The following is a 12,411-nucleotide window of genomic DNA, read 5'->3' as shown; positions in this document are numbered from 1 at the left end:
TTTCGTTGGCCCTTCCTTTATGTTGTGGTGTATGTTTTTATGTAGTTCATCCTTTTGTTGTGTTTTTTTATGGGTCGGTTTGTATTTGATGTATCACCGTATCTAGGTTCTTTTAGATAACTTTTTTTATAATAAAGTTGTCGTTTTAATATAAAAAATCATGAACTTATCCATCGTGCACTTTCTAAATGTCGAGTTTTAATAATTGAAGTTGCTACAGAGTAACATGTGTACGTAGCTTGTTAACTTTTTAGACACAACACTGATGCTATTTGAATGTTATTCTTGGTATAGATACCGTGTTATGGTGGTATTAGTTTCATTCGACACCATGTCCACCCCCTAGGGATGAGGAAAGGGTGTCTGTGCCATGCTTGCACTCCAATCCTCCACAAGGTATCATGACATATAAATAATAAGCAAGCAAAGCCCTTATTAATTTTATCTATTCTAGCTTACATTCATGTATATATATACTCATTTATATACTTTATGTATGTATAAAATAACTTATAAAAAGTAATTTATACATATGGCCATATAGATAACAATATACAGTATAAGACAAGTGATCGAAAACTCCATTGTCTTTTTATCTCTCATTATATACATACAAGTATTTATGTATTAAACATTGTAATTTTTTCATCATCGGGTTAAATGCTTTGTAATCTTTTTCCAACATTTATCTATAACCTGATTATCCATCTTAAAATTTTCAAAAAATCTACATAAATGCGTGAATGGATTACACCTATTTTTATGTGTAAAGAAACCGATTATATCATAAAGTTTTTGATTTATAAACTTTTTAAACAAATAAGTTAATATTTAAATATTAGTGACATAACATCATGAGAGTGGACGGTTTCGTTCCTAGCATCTTAAAATAATTCAAGCTGTTTATACCAATAACTTAATAAGAAAAACAAATTAAAGCTGGCTCGTTACACTTCTCTCTATATAATACTACTAAACTTCAATCCATTCTCTCTCTCTTTCAAATGGAAGCCACTCAAGAATATTATTACAGTTCAATCATCAAGGGAAAAAATACCAAACTTCAAAGACCATCTTCCCCTCTAGCCCTAACTATGGCCTCCACCTCTTCCACAACCACCACCTCCACCAATGAAGATGGTGATCATACAAACAACCCTTTAAACAATGCCTTCCACATGCCAACCGGTAATTCCATCGAATTCACAAAACTTTATCAAGAAAACGAGGAAGAAGACATGGCCAACTGCTTGATTCTCCTGGCTCAGGGCCATTCTTCCCTGCCACCCTCACCACATAAAGCAGGTGCGGTGGAGGTGGCGAGGACGCCAGGGTTTTATGTTTATGAATGTAAAACATGCTAACGTGGGTTTTCGTCGTTTCAAGCTCTTGGTGGACATAGGGCTAGTCACAAGAAAACCCACAATAACTTGATGAAACTTGATGTAGATAATCATCAAAGTTCGACGACACTATCTCTACAACTTGGTTCGAACCAGGTGAGGGATTGTAACCCTAGTGGCTCGATCAAGGTAACCAAGATTCATATGTGTTCGATATGTAGTGCTGAGTTTGGTTCTGGCCAAGCACTAGGTGGTCATATGAGGCGACATAGGTCCAAGCCCATGGGTGCAACCACTTCTGGTGATTCGGGTTGGTGTCAAGAATCCAAGAAACCTAGAAACTTACTATCGTTGGACTTGAATCTTCCTGCTCCGATTGAAGATGATCATAATGAAACAAAATTCCCATTTCGACCGAGAGATCAGATGATCACGTTCTCGAATTCTTCTCTTGTGCATTGCCCATTCTAAATCCAATTAAACACGTTACATATGATTCTTTTTTTTTTCTTCATCATCTATCCTTTTAAAAGATATATAATTTATTGTGTATATATAGTGATTCTTTGAAATTCTTTAAATAAATAGAGTTTAATTTGCTGTTTGCATGGTTAAATTCTGGGAAAAGCAATGTATTTAATTACAACTCGTTTATTTATTTTTTCATTTGCACCACAGCTATATATTATTCGTGAGATATATAATTGAATAAATACTTTATTAACATTAAACCATTTATTATTTTACATTTTTCTATCCAAACAAAATTGTAGCTGGATCCTAAATGATCATATGATCAATTGTATGAATGGAAGGAGACCACGGCACATTCATACAAACCGTGTGTATGAAGTAACATTCGGGGGCCAATCGATTAGGGCTATACTATGATTAAGGTTTTAACCGTGGAGGCGATCCAGACAGTACTGAAGAGTGTGATTTGCGGTTATATCAACAAAAGGATGTGTCACATCGGTTCAGTCTAATATACTTAGGGGGTGTTTGGGTGAGTTTTTAAAACTTGCTTATTGGCTATTTAAAATGCGTTTGACAAACCTACTCAACAAACTTTAAATTAAAGCTTTTTAAAAGTTATTTTTCTTTTCAAAAAGCAAATAAGAAAAAAAAAAGAATTTTATTAGCTCATCCAAACACCCACTTAACACAACCATCTGTTAATTACATTTTAGTCATTAACTACACTAATGGGGTTTTTTTTAACTAGCTTTAACTAAACTAACGAGTTAATTCGAAGATTAACTAATTAACAATCCAGATTAGAGCAGCTCAACATTTTTCATCGCCTAACATAACACTTGTCTAAAATCATTCACATTCAATACATCTAATTTTGTGAGTGGGATTTTAATAATATAGGAAGTGATTTATGGTGTTGTAAGCAAATGAGTGAGAACAATGATTTTTCTGTATATCTTGAAAAAACTATTGTTCACCTCTATAACTTTTTTAATATTTTTTAAAAGTAATTGTGAGTATAGGAAAGAGAAATATGTAAAGATAAAGATATAAAAAAATATTATTTAATTGAAATGAAGAAAGAGAAAATAGTGATTTTAGTGTAATTTTGGATTTTAAGATAGGGAATACGTTGTGAATGCTCTAAGTATAAGACAGGTGCGATTGTACATGATCACTCATGGAAGATATAATAGTTAGAGCATTCTCATCCAACTGCCTATTTTATGTGAGAGACGTTTTTATAATTTAGAAAACACAGTGATTTTTCTGTATATTCGAAAAACTACTGGTCATCCTCTATAAATTTTTAATATTTTTTTAAAGTGATTGAGAGTGAGAGAAAGAGAAAAGATAATAGTAAAGACATAAAAAGTGTTATTTAATTGAAATGAAAAAAGAAAATATTGCGAGTTTTAGTATAATTTTTGGTTTAAAGGTAGAGGTTGTGATGAGAGCTCTTTTGCAAATAAATGAAAAAATGTGACAATTTATAGCCACAATTCAAATTATTCTTTTCATTTTGGCCTAATTTGCAAACGCAGTTTGCTCTTTTCCACTTCTTTGCGACTCGAATTTTAAGTTCAATTTAAGTTCTTTTATTTCTCAACCGATCTCATTATTTGCCAAAAAAAATTTTTGGCAGCCCTTAACCGATCGCAATTTTACGACCGATTTATGACTAGCTAGTATTTATACGTTAGTTTTGAGTTTCTATGATTTGAAAGAGTCAATACTTAAAAAGTTAAAATCAAACTCATAGGCTCATTCATTTATAAAACCTAAAATATTTCTTTATGCAAATTCGGTTTGTAATGTGACATTTAAATTTTCAATGCAACACATGGATCACACCGATATCAAGAAAGGGCCAAAACTTGATATTAAATACTTCGTTGATATAATCAGAATTCGTTCCAACTAGATAGCTCCAAAATCTTTAACATATTTTATCTAATACAATATTAATTTTTTATATTATAACTTCAATTTATATAACAGAATACCCCGTGGGTAGTTTCAAAGAGTACCACCAAACCAACTGAATTCTAAAACTTCAATGGCTTCCCCTCCCACAAATCTTCACTTCGTATTGTTCCCATGGGCGGCTCAAGGCCACTTGATCCCCATGGTGGACATTGCGCGGATGCTAGCTCAACGCAGCGCTATGGTTACCATGATCACAACTCCTGTCAACACAAACCGTATCAAACATATCATTGATCGCGCAATTGAAGCAAACCTCAAGATCCAAGTTGTTGACCTCCAATTCCCACTTGCCAAAACCGGTCTGCCAGAAGGATGTGAAACTTTTGACACGCTTACATCAGTTGAACAAGTGTCCAGTATGTTCCTAGCAATGGAGTTGTTAGAAGAACCAGCCGAAGAGAAACTTCGGGTTCTTAACCCTCCTCCAAGTTGTATCATATCAGATGGAGGTTTTCCATGGGTAGTGATATTGCAAACAGTTTAAACATTCTAAGAATTGTTTTCTATGGAACCGGATCATTTGCATCATTATGTATACACATAGTGAATGATACTAACATACTAGACGAAGTTAAATCCGACTCAGATTACTTTGCATTACCGGGGTTGCCTGATCGGATTGAAGTTACCAAACCGCAGGTTGTAAGCTGGGGAAAGGGACAAACGAAAGAAACACAAAAAACTTTTGAACGAACACAAGAGGCGGAGAAAACTGCGTTAGTGATCGTGGTTAATAGCTTTGAGGAGTTAGATCCCAAGTATGTTGAAGAGTTTGCCAAGGCAACAAATTGTGGTGCATCGGACCGGTTTCACAATGCAATAAAAGCATTGAAGATATAGCAGAGAGAGGAAACAAGACTCCAAACATCGAGCCATTGAGCCTCAAGTGCTTGAAGTGGTTGGACTCGAGGGAGTCAGGGTCTGTGGTCTATGTTTGCTTCGGAAGTCTAGCTAGTGGTTGGGTTGTTAAACGCACAAGTGACGAATTTGAGAGATGGGTGTTGGAACAACAATATGAAGAAAGGATAAAAGATAGAGGCTTTATGGTCCGTGGTTGGGCACCACAAATCATGATATTGTCACACCAAGCTGTTGGTGGTTTCATGACACATTGTGGGTGGAACTCGATTCTAGAAGATGTTTGTGCTGGGTTGCCGATGGCTACATGGCCACATTTTGCGGAACAATTTCTTAATGAAAGGCTAATCGTAGATGTGTTGAAGATCGGTGTAAAGATTGGTGCGGAGGTTCCAATTACTTATCGAGGGAAGTTTGATGTGATGGTTAGGAGGGAAGCCATTAAAACATGTGTTGAAGGTTTGATGGGTGGTGAAAATGAAGCGCAAACCATAAGAAAGAGAGCTAAGGAACTTGGTGTAATGGCGAAGAGAGCAACGGAGGAAGGGGGTTTATCTCACCTCAACTTGACATTGATAATTGAAGCTATAACCGAAGAATTAGCCAACAAGAATAAGTCAGTTAACTAAAGGCCGGTTTTATGTAGGCGTGGTAATTTTTCACCAAGCATGGTTCTTTGGTGCCAAAGTATTCATGCCTAGATCTCAACTAGGAGTCGGCTAATTAACTTTCGCATTAACTTTTATCAATAATCAACAAAACTCTTTCAAACATTTTAAGGAGAGGAGGGATTCAAAATTAATGAAAAAAGAATAATTCTATTACATAAATCAAATTAAATAAATCACTAAAGACAAATACGAAGAAGTCAAAATGAGGGCCAAATAAAAGAATTTGAGTTTGAAAGTATGGGAAACTTAATACGTGATATTTTTGTTATAAATTATCATCTAAAACGATTATAATGAAGTGATAGGTAAATGAGCAACAAATTGTGCCATTAATCTCTTTTAGATAGAAAACCAAATCCTGCTAGAAACAAAACTTTGGGTCTTAGAGACAAAAACCACAGTTACTATTTAACCCATGTACGTATGTGCAGTTAGTCCAAATATAAATACATGAATTATTGAATCAAGAAGTACATACATGATATAGTGTCATGGAAACTTACGTTGTGTATATATCAATATGTCACCCAAATTATGGTGGTGTATCCTTTGCTCTGTTTTACAATACTACATCGATCATGTAAGTGCTTATGTTAAGCTTCCTAGTCACATCGATACAATGTCAAATTATGGTGGTATATATAAATTGATAATAGTGTTGATGTAAGTGCTTACGGTTAAGCTTCCTAGTCACATCGATCATGACCTCCTTGAACAAGCCAGTTTGTTAATTTGCCTGTAGGCCAACATATGTGTCTCAGTCTTCCATTGTTATCACTGAACTTTCCAAAATCTATTTAACATTGTATTCCAGCCGACACTCATTTATGAGAACTATAAAAAAAAAAAAAGGTTTACCTATCTAGACTACTTCTAACCTATTTTGTCATAAGGCCTCTGAACTGGTGGTCATGTGGTTTTCCTTTAAGAGTTGCCTTCTTAAGTGATCATGGGTTTGAATCTCTGGAGCATCAAACTAATAATGGACATTTGAAATTTTGTTCCATGGCCTCTTTATAATACTCGGGCTCTCCCCCATCAGTGAGTAAGACGTACTCATCAGTCAAATAACGAGTAGAAGGTTGACGATCTCTCGTAGACCGCCTGAGTGGGACAAATGCAGGCATATCTACTGGTAAATCGGGATAAATATCCTCATATTTGTTGGGTATTTTTGCCCATAAGAAAACCCAACATTTATATATATATTAGACAGAATTACAAATTTTGTCCTTTAAAATAAGACGAATTACGGTTCGTGTCCTTTTCTAAGTTTCCTTGCAGGCGGTGTACTTTAAACTTTTTTTCCTACAAGTTTTGTCTTTTACGCTAACTGGGTTAGAAAAAGTCAGTTAAATGCCCTCACGTGAGACGCATGTGAGGGCATTTTTGTCTTTTCGTCTACCCTGCAACTTCTTCTTCCTCTTTTCTTCTTCCCCCTATCTCTCCTCTCATGTGCATCCACCATCACCACCCACCTTCTTCTTTCAACATCCAAAACCCCACTACCACCTGTTGCTGACTGCCACCACTACCCACCACCTACCGCCGCCACCATCACCTGAACAACTGCCGTCATGTGTCTAATTCAAACATCTCTACAGCAATCTCCCGCCGCCGGTCACACAATTCCTTCCATCTGGAATACTCTCCGTCAACGACTGTAAAGCCCGAATTTCATAGTTGTTGATGCTACCCATTCAACAAAATCAAAATTAGTAATAAAATGTTACACTGAAGAGAAGAACGTACAAAGAAAGCTTCGAATCACAGGCGATAACAGCTCCCACCCACCACATCATTACCACGCCGACATCGCTGCCACCTAGGGTTCCACGGAAGAACCCGACGGCGACGGTCAACAATGATGAAGAGATACAAGGTTACCTTGCCCCATCGGAGAACACCATCGCCAATGACTCAGACCACCGTAGGTAACACTCATCGCTTCAGCAGACAACCACCACAACCGCCACCTAGGGTTCTGATAGGGAACCCGGTAACAATCGGTGGAAAACTGGTTCGCCTGTTACCGTCCCCACCCGACCCCTACCATCGCCTATTACAGTCACCTAACCCGATTTTCCGGTGAGCCCACTTAACCTAACAAATCTGAGATCCGGGTTAATATTTTAGGGTTTCGTGGTCGATTTAAAAAGTTTGGGCTTCGTGGTGGCAGTTGCAGGTGTTGGCTGTTGTGTAGTGGTGGTTGCGGTATGGTGGTGTGGTTGTTTCTGGTGGCCGGAATTTGTGATGGTGGCTGGCGGTGGCCGATTTAAGAAAGTATGGTTTTGTGGTGGCAGTTACAAGTGTTGGTTGGTGTGTGGCGGTAGCTGTGGGTTTGGGCTTCATGGTGGCCGGAGTTTTGGAAAAGGATGGGTCGGGTTCGGGTGATAGGGATCGTTTGCGGTGGCCGGAGTTTATGGTGGCCGGAGTTTATGGTGATGGTGGTGGCTTATAGAGAAAGAAGAGAGAAAGGAGGGGATTATATATATTTTATTTTTTTTTAATTTAAAGATACACTAAAATTACAATTATGCCCATCACATGTCTGGCACATGTCATACTTAACTGAGTTTTTCTAACCCAGTTAGCGTAAAGGACATAACGTGTAGGAAAAAAATGTTTAAAGTACACCGCCTGCAAGGAAACTTAACAAAGGACACGAACCGTAATTCGTATTATTTTAAAGGACAAAATTTGTAATTCTGTCTATATATTACATGGGTTATTATTATTTAAAGAGAAAGAAAAAAAAATATTTATTTTTGTTGTTACTGATCTCGTGACACAAGGCAAGAAATCAATATTTGTTTTTGGGCCTACATAATAGTTGGTTTGGGCCTGTGATCACAAACCCATTCACGTGGGCTTCAAGAAACAAACAAATATAAAAAGTTTTTTGTTTGAGTGCACATGTATTGGCTGAATGGCTGTCGCAACAATACATACGAAAGTTTTTGTCGGGTTCCTCTTCTGTTGACACAAGCAGGTACGAACGAAGAGAAGTTTGTTATTTTTGTGTGCCCTGTTCTTTTGGTGTTTTGTGAAGAGATAAGAGACGTTTTAGAGACCGGGTATTTTCTCCTTGGTGGTACCTCTTATTTTTGTTTTATTCCATATACTTGAAGATTGTTTGTACTAAGTATATAATGATTTGTGTATGCCTCTAGTTTACCTAGAGAAGACTTTGTATTGCTATTATTGGTGATAGTGGATTTAAAGCGGCTCTAGTAGTCCCGTGGTTTTTACTCTCGCTTTGAGAGGTTTTCCACGCTAAAATTATTGTGTCCTATTTACTTTTAATTACCCTATTTGTTTGCATCCTCATTGGTTCATTCGGGTCGGGAAAAAGTTTAGCCAAACGAAGATTAATTCCGCACTTTTTGTTTACCGTTCGTGGCTAGGTGGTCGTTTTCCCAACAGGTTGGTATCAGAGCTTCGGCTCTTATTCTTGGGTTAAGACTTGTTTGAACGATGGAAGCTAATACGGGTAGGATGGTGAGTTTGAATGGTTCTGATTATCATGTTTGGAAAGGAAAGATGGAAGACCTTCTTTATGTGATGGATTATTATTTGCCTGTTTTTAGTACCGATAAATCTGAAGATAAAACTGTTGAAGAGTGGAATATTTTGCATAGAAAGGTTTGTGGGTATATTTGGCAATGGATTGATGATAATGTTTTGAACCATATTAGCGGGGAGAGTCATGCTCGTACTCTATGGATCAAGCTTGAAGAGTTGTACGCTTGGAAGACCGGGAACAATAAGTTGTTCTTAATTAAACAGTTGATAAACTTGAAATACCGTGATGAAACTCCTGTTACTGATCATTTGAATGTTTTTCAGGGTGTTATTAATCAGCTTGCAAGTATGGATATTAAGTTTGAAGACGAGATACAAGGTTTATGGTGTGATATCCCACATCGGTTGGGAAGGAGAACTAAGCCTTCTTTATAAGGAGGTGGATACCTTCCCCATCATAACGCGTTTTGGGCGCTTAATGGTAGTGGATGAGAGGAGAATTCCACAGTTAAGCGTGCTCAGGTGGGAGAAGTATGAGGATGGGTGACCACCTGGGCAACCAAAAGCAAATTCGTGAGGCGATAGTGGTACGTCCCGGCCAAAGCGGACAATATTATGGTGCGGTGGTAGCTGGGTTGTTACATATGGCTTCTTGGAACTTTACCGGATTCTTGGGAGACTTTTAGGACATCATTGTCTAACTCCGCAGCTAACGGTATTATTACTATGGAATTGGCTAAATGTAATATTATAAATGAAGAGATGAGAAGAAAGTCACAAGGTTCCTCTTCACTGTCAGATGCCTTAGTTACCGAAAGTAGGGGGAGAAGCCATAACAGAGATCCGAGTAATAAGACAAAGCACCGCAATAATTCTAGAGGGAAGTTTGAAGAATTTGAGTGTCATCATTGTGGCAGAAAAGGGCACACAATAAAATATTACAGACAATTGAAAAGGGAGAACAAGAAGGCTAATTACAACAATAAAAAGAACAACTACAATAAAGATGACGGTGATAAAGTTACTTCTGAAACTAACACTTCCACTGAAGAGTTTCATATTTGTTGTGATTATGATAGGGTGAACATTGCACGTGATGATTCAAGTTGGGTTGTTGACAATGGTGCTACTTGTCATGTGACATCATAAAGGGAATTTAATTCATCTTATACTCCTGGTGATTTTGGGAATGTCAAGATGGGTAATAATGGGCTATATAAGACTTGCTCACATGAGTGAAAAGGGGATGTCTATTTTATTGAAGAAAGATGCCTTGTCCGGTGTGAAAGATGTTCATTTGAAGAAGTGTTCTCATTGTATGAATGGTAAGCAAAAGAGAGTTTCTTTTCATAGTCATCCGCCTCATAGAAAAGAAAGTATACTTGACTTGGTGCATTCAGACGTATGTGGTCCTATGAAGACTAGAACACTCGGGGGCTGCTTATATTTTGTCACGTTTATAGATGATCATTCGAGGAAGGTATGGGTTTATACTTTAAAGTTTAAAGATCAAGTTTTTGATATGTTTAAGCAGTTTCATGCCCTAGTTGAGAGACATACTGGGAAGAAGCTCAAGTGTATTCGTATAGATAATGGAGGCGAATACATTGGTCCTTTCAATGCTTATTGTAGAGAGAAAGATATTCGACACCAAAGGCCACCTCCAAAGACACCACAATTGAATGGTTTAGCAGAACGGATGAACAGAACGTTGGTAGAAAGATTTAAGTGTTTGATCTCACATGCAGGGTTGCCTAATTCCTTTTGTGGAGAATCTTTAAATACCGCAGTACATGTTATTAATCTTACTCCTTGTATTCCTTTGCATAATGATGTTCCATTCAGGGTTTGGAGTGGAAAAGATGTTTCGTATCATCATTTGCGGGTCTTTGGATGCAAAGCATTTGTGCATATTCCCAAAGATTAAAGATCAAAGCTTGATGTGAAGTCTAGACAGTGTATATTCCTTGGTTATGGGCAAGATGAGTTTGGATACAGGCTATATGATCCGGTTTCAAAGAAGCTTGTTAGAAGTCGTGATTTTGTGTTTGTGGAATATCAGAGTTTGAAAGATATTGAGAAGACACAGGTAGTTCCTCAGTACATTGATGATCTCATTGATTTGGACCCTATTCCTACTCAGCATTCTGAGCCACATCACGAAGATGGTATTCAAAATGACGAACAACATGGTACCGATAATGTTGATAATTAAGAGCAGATAGAGTTGGATGAGGATATTCATCCCGAGTTACCAATAGATATGCCTGCATTTGTCCCACTCAAGCGGTCTACGAGAGATCGTCAACCTTCTACTCGCTATTCGACTGGTGAGTACGTCTTACTCACTGATGGGGGAGAGCCCGAGTATTACAAAGAGGCCATGGAACATAAGCATAAAAGAGAGTGGATTGAAGCCATGCAAGATGAGATGAATTCCTTGTATGAGAACAATACTTTTGAGTTGGTGAAGTTGCCTAAGGGCTAAAGATCTTTGAAGAACAAGTGGGTTTACAAATTGAAGACTGAAGAACATACCTCACGGCCTAGGTACAAGGCAAGATTGGTGGTCAAAGGGTTCAGTCAAAGAGTGGGTATTGATTTTGATGAGATTTTTTCTCCAGTTGTGAAGATGAGTTCCATCAGGGTGATCCTTAGTTTAGCTGCTTGTCTTGATCTTGAGGTTAAGCAAATGGATGTCAAGACAACATTCCTTCACGGTGATCTCGATAAGGAGATCTATATGGAGCAACCTGAAGGTTTTTAGGTTAAAGGTAAAGAAGATTATGTTTGTAAACTTCATAAAAGTCTTTATGGCTTGAAGCAAGCACCGAGACAGTGGTACAAGAAATTTGAGTCGGTTATGGGGAAGCAAGGCTACCGAAAGACTGTGTCTGATCACTGTGTTTTCTTTAAGAGGTTTGGTGATAATGATTTTATCATTTTATTTCTTTATGTTGATGATATGTTGATTGTTGGCAAGAATGCGGAAAGAATTGTCCAGCTGAAGAAAGAGTTAAGCAAGTTGTTTTTTCTATGGAAGACTTGGGGCCAGCTAAGAATATTTTTGGCATTCGGATTACTAGAGACAGAGCTTCAAAGAAGTTGCACATGTCATAAGAGCAATACATTGAAAATGTGCTTAGAAGATTCAAGATGTCTAAAGTTAATGTGGTTAGTACACCTCTTACTCCCAACTTTAAGTTAACTAAAAAAGATTGCCCTACTTCTGAGAAAGATATTGAAGAGATGGATGGTGTTCCATATGCATAAGCGGTTGGAAGCTTGATGTATGTAATGGTATGTACACGGCCTGATATTGCCTATGCAGTTGGGGTTGTTAGTCGGTTCTTGTCAAATCCGGGTAAGAAGCATTGGGAAGCAGTTAAGTGGATCCTTAGATATCTACAGGGTACTTCCAAATTGGGTATAACGTTTGGAAATGGGGAGCCGATGCTTGTTGGTTACACAGATTCTGATATGGCAGGAAATAAGGACAACATGAAATCCACTTGTGGATATTTGATGTTATTTGCAGGGGGGCGTGT

At 37.6% G+C, this 12,411-nt stretch overlaps 2 pseudogenes; both read left to right on the top strand.

The window, feature by feature from the left end:
• The first annotated feature begins 834 nt into the window (after positions 1-834).
• On the top strand, positions 835-1,814 carry LOC143576044 (zinc finger protein ZAT5-like; annotated as a pseudogene).
• Positions 1,815-3,659: 1,845 nt separating this feature from the next.
• LOC143576037 (UDP-glycosyltransferase 73E1-like) lies at positions 3,660-11,078 on the top strand (annotated as a pseudogene).
• Positions 11,079-12,411: the final 1,333 nt, after the last annotated feature.

Source organism: Bidens hawaiensis, unplaced genomic scaffold, assembly GCF_021521415.1.
Source record: "Bidens hawaiensis isolate Kalapana, Puna unplaced genomic scaffold, B.hawaiensis_p1.1 tig00027850_1, whole genome shotgun sequence".
NCBI classification, from domain to species: domain Eukaryota; kingdom Viridiplantae; phylum Streptophyta; class Magnoliopsida; order Asterales; family Asteraceae; genus Bidens; species Bidens hawaiensis.
The sequence above is the reverse complement of the archived record's forward strand: the minus strand, read 5'-3'. Positions and strand labels throughout refer to the sequence as shown.